The sequence below is a fragment of the Octodon degus genome, unplaced genomic scaffold (assembly GCF_000260255.1).
Source record: "Octodon degus isolate 3935 unplaced genomic scaffold, OctDeg1.0 scaffold00171, whole genome shotgun sequence".
NCBI lineage: Eukaryota > Metazoa > Chordata > Mammalia > Rodentia > Octodontidae > Octodon > Octodon degus.
Genome location: NW_004524747.1, coordinates 5,342,740 through 5,353,813, shown reverse-complemented (window position 1 = coordinate 5,353,813; position 11,074 = coordinate 5,342,740). Strand labels below are relative to the sequence as shown.

The 11,074-nt window shown below is 37.9% G+C and overlaps 1 long non-coding RNA gene across 1 annotated transcript; it reads left to right on the top strand.

Moving 5' to 3' along the window:
- The first annotated feature begins 209 nt into the window (after window positions 1-209).
- LOC111813203 lies at window positions 210-11,068 on the top strand. The gene is made up of 4 exons (XR_002818523.1): window positions 210-308; window positions 1,630-1,719; window positions 9,332-9,432; window positions 10,854-11,068. It is a non-coding gene; the product is annotated as an uncharacterized LOC111813203 (long non-coding RNA).
- The last annotated feature ends 6 nt before the right edge of the window (window positions 11,069-11,074 follow it).

Below are 11,074 nucleotides of genomic sequence, written 5' to 3'. Positions count from 1 at the left end.
CGTCAGTGAAGAAGGAAGGTGATTGGCTTGTTGTGTTCCTTAACCAAGAAGAAGCAGGTTGCTAGCACCCGCCTTTACTGCGGCGAAGTGTCATTGCTGACGTGGGGGTCGTGATCCAATCGTTTGGTTATGGAACATTCTAAACCGCAGAGAAGACGATCGTGATTGGCTACAGAGCACAAGCCCGCCTCCAGGTGACGTGTCTGCCTATGGATATCAGTTGCCAGAGAAACCTGGATTTACTATGGCGGTTGGAGGGACAGCGGTGCACACACGTCCTGCTGGAGAGAGCTGGATTCTCGTTTCAGGTTTCGGGGTGGGGGTGGGGAGAGAGGGTCGATGATTTCCTCTTTTCGTCGGGTGTATAGATAGAATTCGCTTGTTGCTTTCCAGTCAGCCAGAGGCGGATTTGTATTCCTGCTCGCCAACGCCCAGCTCGGGCAAGGCTCCTGTTCTTTCTGTGTCTCGGTTTCCATGTTTGTAAAATGGTGATAATAGTATTTACCTCAGAGACGTGTACTGTGTAGTAGCGCGTATAAGTCACTTAATGTGAAGCCTCGCTTCTATCGATACTAGCTACTGTTAATCGGGGTAAATGTTAGCGTAACAGAATGAGAAAAAATATAAATTGCGTAAATACGCACATTATAGTGCTTTTGTATATCTACTTTCTAGAAGAAACTAATGATAAAAACATTAACCTTTACCGATGAAATAATTTGTAACCTGATAAGCACCTCAAAATAGCGGGGCTTGGAATTTCCCTGTACTGAAAAGAAAAAAAAAAAGGAAAAAAGAAAGAAAAGAAAAAAAAAGGGAGATGGAGAGGGAGCTGGAGATGAACCACATGCAATGAGTAGGCCTTGTTTGGATCCAGATTCGACCACAACAGCTGTAAAATCTAAAATGCATCGGGAAAATTTGAACGCGGATTCGATATTTGATGATATTTAAGGAATTAATGTCTTTTTTAGACGTTGTGATATTGTGGTTATGTTTTCAAATTGTCTTTTTGTGGAAATATATAAAATGCCTATGGGTTAAATAATGGCTGGAATTGGCTTCAAAATACGCTGATTAGGATTTGCTTCAAAATAATTCTAGCCGTAGGGAGAAATGGGGAGGGGTGTAAATGAAATAAAATTAGGGCCTTAAATTTATAACCGTTTATCCTGAATGATAAGCAGATGAGGCGCCTTATATTCATCTGTTTTCTTTGGTATATGTTAGAAATTTTTCATAATATAGAAGTCGACTATTTGGTGAGCTTAAAAAATCCGGAGGGGGGAGCAGTGGGTGGGGTTACAGATGAAACAAGATGGCCTTCAGTTGGTAATTGTTGAAGCTGGTTGATGGATTCCTGTGGGTTTGGAATACTATTACCTTTACATTTTTATCAGTTTGAAATTATCCTTAATGAAAGTATTTTTCAAAAATTCGTTAAGTGTACAATAAACCAAATTTGAAACTATAGCCACAAGAAAGAAAAAAAAAACAAAACACTTGTCTATTATTTGTTAGCTCTGGCCTCCTTTGTGTGTGATAAAATTGCATTGACCGATAGAGAAGAAAACCATTATTTCATTTTTTTTTTTATATTCTCTTCTGTCCTTTTGTTTGACCTTCCAGGTCACCATCAGAAAAACTAAGTTTGGCATACAGTAAGGATCAGGAGATCTGATCCTGATTGCAGAACTGTCCTTGATTACAGAGTCTTGGGTAAGTGCCTTCCTCCTCCAGGCCTTATTTCTCAAATGAGATAGTACCAAATAACCTTTCTAGCTTCAAGATTAATAAGGTCCTATCTGGGAAAATACTCTAAATTCTGAGAAGGAAAAGATGGAACTAAATCCATTCCTGCTTCCAGTATAGGAAATGGGTAAACAACAGAGGGCTGTGTAATCATACAACCCTTAATAAAAAATACAGAAATTGTTCCTCTGTAGTAGCTCCACAAATGTAAATATTCTGTTTGTTTTTCCTTTGGGGGACATTCCATGTGCAGCATAGTGCAGTGATTGGGAGCAAATACTGATGTGCCAAATTAGAATCCTAGCTCTGCTGCCTGCTATATGATCCTGAGCATGACACTTACTTTGTACCTAACTTTTCTTCTTTCTAAAATAGAATTGAGGGCTGGGGAGACAGCTTGGCTGTCTAAGAACCTGCCTGGCAAGCACAAGAACCTGAGTTTGATCTCCGGTACTGCATGCTATGCTGGCCCCGGGGCCCCTGAACCCCAGAACCACGGCATGCTGTGCTGGCCCCGGAAGGAACCGGGCATGGTAGCACATGCCTGTAATTCCAGCACTGGGGAGGCTGAGACAGGAGAATAACTAGAGTCCGAGCTGTGTAGTGAAACCCTGTATCAAGTAAATAAATAATAAAATAGAATTGAGGCCAGGGATAGCTCAGCAGTGCCTGCTTGGTAAGTGCAAGGTCCTGAGTTCAATTTCTGGTACCAAAAATAAAATAGCATAGAATTGATAATAATAGTAGTTCCTTCTTCATAGAATCATTGTATTAGTACTTCAAACTTTGGTTATTCAGATTGCTGCACATGCGTTTGCAATTTCTAAGGATCAGGAGTTTAGTGGTGTACAGCATCCTGTAGGATTTGCCATATGAGAGTAACATGTATTGCAAAAGCATTATACTGTTCTTCTTTTCCTGAAGTGTGTTTGCATATTTTTGTGGAGTCTGTACACTTGTACTGTTTTTGGAATTGTAAAAAAAATAATATTGTTGGTTTTTCTCGTTTTCCAGAAGCAGCAGTTACTACTAGAACTGAATTCTGAAATTATGACTTCTGGCTTGTCCTAGAAATCTAGAAAGACTTTAAGTATCTTATCATATTTATAAGGACATTTTCAGGAGCTGTATTTGGTTTGCTAATAGATTTTATATGATTCTTTGTTCAGCCTAAAAGACATGTGTTAAAGGAAATGCTCTAAGATCTAAGAAAAATTGATAATGTCCAATTCAAGGTTTATTCCAACTGTAGAAATTGTTCACACTCATTTGTGACAGACACCTGCATAAACAAAAGATATTTGGAGTCAAGGCCCCAAATAGACCATTGCTTGCCATGAAGAGGTGAAGGAGTTCTGCAGCCTCCCGACAGCTGTGTTTTCTCTTGGAGTCCCTGTATTTTCATTTTTATTTTTATCCCTTCTGAAGGCTAGATTTCAGAGGAAGGCACTTCCCTGGTAGAAGAAAAGTTAGAAGGGTAGGCACAAAACTCCATTTAGCTGAGGCCATTTAGACAATGATTAAGGGCTAAAGTTAGGGAGGTGCACTTTTTGGTCAATTGGAGCTCAGATAAAGCACGGGTTGGGATGACCAGAAATAAAGACCTCAAAGAGGAAAAAGACTTCACCTTGAAGGATGGGCAAAATCTAGCAAAAGAGAGGGAAACCAGTATGAGTAGTATACCTACAAAGTATGCAATTTGCGGTGGTGACTAACAGAAAAGTCACATGTGTCTTACTAAAAATTTATAATCATGTAATTGATGTATATATAAAATCTTATAAGCAGTTTATATTACAGTAGGCTCAGCTTTCCTCTCTTTTACTACCCTTGGTTGTTTTTCTACCCTTAATAACTTCACAGTTTGCTCTGTTTCCTTCTAGATTACTAAATTTCCTGTCCTTTTTTTGGCGGAACCGGGGATTGAACCTGTCTTTAAAATTTGTATGAATAATAATGTGTTGTGTTTTTCTGCATACAAATTTGATGTCTCTATAGGTAATGCTTGCAACTGGCTGTTTTTATTTAATGAATTGCTTTCAATATCTTTGCATCCATTCAGAAAATTATGATTTTTTTCACTGTGACATTTTTTAAATAGCATTTGTCAAATCACAATTAAGTATCCTTTTAGGTTGGTTCCAGTATTTTGGTACTTTAAATAGTACTGCATCAAACATCCTCAGTGCCCATTTTATTGTCACTCAAACCAACATTTATGCTATTACACTGTTGTCCTTAAACCAGTGAGATACTAGAGTGAGAATATTCAGGCATGAGCTGGGGATATAGCTCAGTGGCATAAGTGCCTCCCTGGCAAGCACAAAGTCTCAAGTCTGATTCCTGGTACAAAAAAAAAAATTCATACATACCACTGTGGAGGAACAGATGACTTACAGATACAGTGGTGAGACCTTTAAAAACTAAATAACTAGAAATCTTTGGGAAGATTACTACCTTAAAAGACATAGCGGGGAATTTGAAATATTATTTTGAAATAAAATAATATTTCAAATCCTTAAGAATGGACTTTGCAGTAAAGGAAAAAAAAAGAACATTAGGAAATAGGGCCAGCCAGATAGCTCAGCAGATTAAAGCGCCTGCGTAGCAGGGACCAGGATACCACACCCTGGTGATACGCTGGCCCCACCCTCAGGGCAGGCTGAGACAGCGACTGAGACTGGGTGTGGTGCTGCGCGCCTATAATCCCAGCACTTGGGAGGCTGAAAACAGGAGGCTTGCTATGAGTCTGATTTATGTAGTGAAACCCTGTAGACCCTGTACTAAATACATAAAAAAAAATATTAGGAAAAGATTATTAGAGATTTGGAGAAAAGTATAAAAATGTCAAGAAATAATGTACAAAAAAAGAAATAATGTACAAAGTTACTCATTATTTAGAAGCATTTTCTCTAATGATATAAAGTCAAAGGTCACAAAGGAAAAAAAATTGCTAGATTTGTGTGATGTTAGATATGTACATATATATTTATATATAATGTATACATATACATAGTCTTGTATCAATAAACACACCTGAAATATTTTCAACAAATAAAGTGGCAGCAAACAACCAAGCAGAAGATCAGTTATTAGAAATCAAGCAGTAGCAAACAACCAAATGGAGAAGGGAACAAAAATGTAAGAAATAGATACATGACCTATACGTATGAAATAATGTTTAGCATTACACAAATTAAAATGAAAATATCTTACTGTGTGTTAAAATAGCAAAAGCTTTTATTTTATGAAAGTATTTAGGACTTTATGTACAGTGCGGTGGTAGATTGCTTGGCTAGCATCTGAGGGGCCCTTGGCTTCAATCACAAGTACTACACACATAACAACAGAAAAATACCTAGTATTGCTGAAGGTATGGAAAAACAAACATCCATGTTTTTTGCTGGGAGTACAAATTAAAAAGTTCTGAGATCAATCTGGCTGTAACTCATCAGATTTGTAAATATACAAGTCCTTGCATTTCCTCTCACTATATCTTCAGAGATACTTACCTAGTGCTCTGATGTAACTGTTTATTATGTCTGTCACAGTATGTAACAAACATTTGGAACATGAGAGTAGTTAAATTATGGTACATAGTAGATTATGGTACAAGAGGTAGATACCAGAACATTAAGTACTATTGAAATATAAAAGTACCCACAATGTGAGAAAAGCATGGTGCAGAGCAATATGCACCTGAAATTTATAAAAGAAAATTAAATCAATGTTATATATTCACATGCATATATTTAGAACATTGTGTTTTAAAGTTTACTTATGTGAAGGTATATACAGAATTGAAGTTGTGTACACTATTGTGAATGCTATATAGAATGTTTCTGTATTTGGGAGATGGTAAAGAAGCATGCTCAGATATTTGCATGACTTTTGGTATAAATATGCCACAAAATGCAAGAGAGATGATGTAGATAGCTATAGGTCATAGTCTTAAAAACTTCATCTTAATGAAAATATTTGATAGTTTCTGTGAGGCTGGGAATGTAAGCCAATGGTTGAACCCTTGCTTAGTGTGTGCAAGACACAGCCTGATCCCAGGCTCAGTCCCCAACAACAAAAATGTATAAAAGTAATCTGTAAAAAATACAGCAGTTTAGGTAATTTTTGTAGTTTAAACATGTCAGGGAAAGCCATGTATCTTACATAAAAATAAAAATCTGACCACAAGACACCAAAAGAATTCTCTAGGGGGAAATACCAGAAACATTTAAAGAACTGTTAATCTCACAGGGGCATTTTTGAAGGGCAGAAGTATGAGTAGATAGTAGACAACATTTTTAAAAGAACACACAGCTAATGAAACTGAAGGCTGGGAATGTCTTCAATATCATCCGCCAGTAAATAAGAGTGAACAATTGAGCCCATTTCCATAGCTAATTCACAAATTTTGAAATGACTCTGTCAGTGTGGGGTGTGGTTAACATTTTCTTCCCTACTTTTAAAATTCTTTGTTTTTTTGGTACCAGGGATTGAACTTGGGACCTTGCACTTGCCAGGCAGGCGCTTATTCTACTGAGCTATCTCTCCAGCCCAAAATTCTTAAGTGGTACAACTTTGCAAAATAATTTGGTAATGTATAAAGAGCTTTAAGTGCTATACCTCCAGCTTGGGTTATAACCCTGGTGTTCTCACAGGAGACCTGTGGTTTGATCCCAAGTACCACTAAAAACTGTTGTACCTTGACCTACTAAATCTGCTTCCTAAAGAAGTAATAGGAAATATGTCCCCAACGTGCTTGCATGAAATACTTCAGTGATTTGCAAAATAAAGATGGTACAAAGTATAGTGGTACCGCAGTTCACAAACTTAATTCTTTCCATGATTCTTGTTGCAAACTGAATTGGATGAGAACCAATCAAATTCAGTGGTTAGGTTCAATGGGGACCTTACAGGGAAATGTGGTTTTTCCAGAGAGGGAGTAACAGTAGATTAAGTACATCCTTTCAGTAAAATAATTCAGATGTCAGAACTCACAGGTTATAAACTTAATACAGGAAAATTACTAGTTACAATAGTTTTAAAAATAAAAGATGAGATGTAGGATTTAGTAGTGCAAACTCACCTCTGTTTAGGTATGCATTTATTATGAGAGTAAAGGTAGAAAACTTGAAACAAACATACAGCTGTGTTTTCCCAATTTCTGGCTTACCTCAGAGCTGACCGATGGGGAGCAGCTGGGGAATCAGTAACTGTCAGATTTCATTTGTGAGCCTACTTTATTTGTTGAATTACATCCCTGTATTGGAGTATTTTTTTTTGTATTCCCATCAGGAACCTAAGTGTTGCCACTACAAACGATGCAAGATAGGTAGAGCACAGTCCTTTGGCAAAGTGAAATAAAAGATTAGCTCCATAAGCAAAGCTAACACGTGGAACCCAAAATACTTAAGGTACTTTTGATATTGGAGATAGCAAAGAAACAGGCTTGAGTAATTAGCAGAGACTTAAAGAGGAGACAGAACTTTCCTAATAATGAGATGGAGAGAAAAGCATTTAGAGCAAGAAGTAACACTAGGTAAACAGCATGATATTTGAAAGAAGCTGGCACATTTAAATTTTTAACTTGAAAATGGATAAAGAATGTACATAGCAGTATCATGGAACCATGTGGCAGTCTTAAGCCTGTGTGAAGAAAAGTACAAAATGGAGTAACAGTGAAGGTCTCCATAAACTTGTATTACAGCTAGGAGTGGTGGTTTAATCTCTGTAATCCCTGCAGTCTGAAAGGCTGAGGCAAGAGGATCAGAAAATTCTACCCTGGGCAACTCTGACTTAATAGAGACCTTATTCTTTTAAAAAACAAAGCTGAGGTTATAGCTCAGTGTAAAGGCCCTGGGTTCAATTCTCAATATGTTTTGGGGGATATCTAGCCCCAAATTCCTGGGTAGTAGTGGTTTAAAGAATAGAATACTCAAATGAAAAGTGAAAGTCACTGAGGCAATTCTTCAGGAAACTTCCTGGCTTTATTAGCCAAGCAGCCATTGGCTAATGCTGCAAGTATATTTTTATAGCCATGTCAGACATTGGATTCAGCATAGTAATTTACATAAATCACAGAAGAATTTGTAGAGGATGAGCTTTTTGTAGTTTTCTTACATATGCAGTCAGTAGCAAAGATACACAATAAGTTAAGCTGTCATTCTTGACTTCTTGGGTAAGGAATTGCCTGTGAACATTTCTGGCTTTCAAAATAGTTCTTAGCTAGCCCAGCATTGTTTTTATGTGTTTTACACAGTCTGGTTTGTAATAAGCAATCTGTAGGTGGTATTTTAACTGCCATCTCTTGTGTGGGGTCTCTGTACTATATGACCCCCAAGATGGATTTCTGGATTTTGCTTATATTAAATTCTCTGGTAACCTCAGACACCTGACTGTTCCAGTTGCAGTGAATTCTTTTATTAAAAAACTAACATCTTGTAAGAATGATGGCTTAAAATAGAATGTCATGACACCATCCACTATTACCAGTATCTGAACCTTCCTAAGAGCTGTCTATCCATTTTAGCCAGAAGGATTCTGATCTTACAGGGTCAGTCTATATTCATAGGTTCTGATGCTATACAGGCTGGTGTTACTCTTTACTGTCTGCTCAGAGTTTTGTGCTCTTTTCATTTGTAGAATGCCTTTTGCTCAGTGAAGCTAAGTATTATTGGCAACTAGGCCTTTCTCTAAAACACTCCTGAATCAGGGCCCCTGTTTTCTAGTATGTCTTTGTTAATTTAGCAATACTGGGGATCGCACCCAGGGCCTTCACGCTGAACTGTATTCCACCGGGCCTCCCCCTTTTTGGTGAGTTACACAGGCTGGGGTTGGAATCTTCCTATCTCAGCCTCTTAGACTGTTGAGGTTACAGCCAGATTGCCTCGTTGGGGCTTGTCTGAGAACTTCTGTGCAATCTTAAAGGATCGTGATTGGTGGGCTGCTTTGGGTGAAAGAGAAACCTGGCTTAAGGCCAGTCTCATTCCTTTTTCAGTTTACCCTGATTTTGACATGCTGGAATTTATTTTGCTGGATTTTTCTATAAACAAACATGTTTAAAATACAAATGAGTTCATGCTTTTGATAAGGAGTGTTTTGAGACATGCTTAATCCTACTTGGGTTGTCTGTTCCTTTGGACTCTTTATGCAGCATTGCACATCAAATTTATCAAATTTTTAAAAGAGCCTATGAAGTCTAGAAATAATTGGTCTCTGGGCATGGTGGCACATGCCCGACATTTCAACACTCTGGGATGCTGAGGCAAAAGAATCACCAAGTTTGAGCAACTTAGTAAGACCCTATCTCAAAATTTTAAAAAAGCTAGGGATATAGCTAAAGTCCTGGGATATAGTGCTAAAGTCCTGGACTAAATCATCAGCACTACAAAAAATTGCCATAATCATAGATGAGGCTGAGTGTGCAAGGTCTCATAACTTAACACTGGGAGACTAATTGGAGTAAAAGTCTATGACAAACAGGACTCTTGTATTTTCTTTCCTGGCTCTATAATAAACTATGTAATTTTTTTCTTTGGTTTTACAAAAGTTCTTCATTGCAGATACCTGATTTCCTTTCTAGGTTGTGTCTTCTACTTCATCCTTCCAGACCACCCTGAAGACCTGTAAGATTCCACTTGGGAAATTATTTGCAGTTCTTGGAAAGGAAAGAAGGAAGATTGTGTAAGTCAAAGAAGTTGTTTCTTGTCACATCGTATGACCAGCAGGCTAGTTTTGCATCTTTATCTTACTAACTTTCCCTGCTTCATTTTTTCATTGTGGATTATCTCTGAAAGTCAACTTGTTTGATTTCTACAGTAACATTCTCCTTACGGTGCAGTGGCTACTCTTAGCATTTTTGTTTTGTTTGTGGCCTTTCTCTGCCCACCCCTTCAAGTTTTTTACCTGAGGTTTTACTTTCAAACTTTGAAATTCTACCTCTGTTCTCCCTGTATGATTTCATTGACACTCAGCATTACTTGTTATATAATACTGATTCTTAGATCTGTACTTCTAGATCTCACCTTTCACCTGAGCTTTTACTCATACATTTAACCTAACAGCATACATGTAATAAGTCCAGTACTAAACTTTTCCTTTTAATTGGTTTCCTCTCACCAATGCCAGCTCATTTGGTGATGCTACTAAAGAGCTTATTGCCATCCCCAAAACTTGAGGATCATCATTGGCTTCTCCCACATCATTTTTTGGCAAGCGGTCATTGAAAGTGGTATTATAATTGTCATTAGAGATGTTTGAATCACTAATGCCTACAATAGTATCTGTCCAAAAGCAGATGTACAATAATGTATGATGATTAACTGAATAGGCTAATGAAAGGATGAATTACTTTTGTTCCTAACTCTTAAAAATCTATGCCTACATTAATTCGTATTATTCTGGCTTGAAATTATAGACATATTCAGTTTTCCATGTCATTACTTCTCCCTCTTCTTTAGTTACTTACTGTATTCTTTCATATAAGTTCATTTCACTGTTATCAGCCTCGTTCTGCCCCATTTGTGCTACATAAACCTTTGTTACTCATTTGCCTCCTGTTGACTAAGTTAATCTCTGTCATTCTTTTTATTCTAAAGTCTTTGATTTAAGTTCCATTGCCTTTTCCAGTACTGGTGATTGATTCTAGGGCCTTCACACTGAGCTACATTCCCATCCTGTTTTACATTGTTTATTTTCAGAAAGGCCTCCTTAAGTTACTACGCTGCCCACGCTGGCCTAGAACTTCATGATCCTCCTCCTTCAGCTTCCCAGAGTGCTGAGATTATATGCATGTTTGCACTGCCCAAGTTCTGCTGCCTCCTGTGATTTCTTTTCTATGTAATTCCCTTTTCCCCCGTAAAATTAGTGTCTTTTAAGTGGCATCAAAAAGCTAATTTATAGGCATGTCTGATGAATAGTTGGGTGGGATGCAGGTGGTTGTGAGGATCAGAGAGGGGAGAGGAGGTAGAAAGTTATTCGTTCCTGAAATAGGCTTTGAAATCCAAATTCTAAGCGAGTTAGCACGTATTGTGTTCTCATGAACCATTATGTAGCATAAAGGTTGCCATAGGAAACCACCAAATAAAATACTTTATATATTACAGTGGTTGGAATAAAAACAGGGTTGAATGAGTTCCAGAAAGCAGGGTTCTCAAACTCGTGGACAGCAATCTGCAGAAGAAGACAACTTCAAAAAGCCATCCCGAAGCAATATGCAGAGAAGTAAGATGAGAGGGGCCTCCTCAGGAAAGAAGGCAGCTGGTCCACAGCCAAAGAATCTTGAGCCAGCTCTTCCAGGAAGATGGGGTGGTCGCTCCGTGGAGAA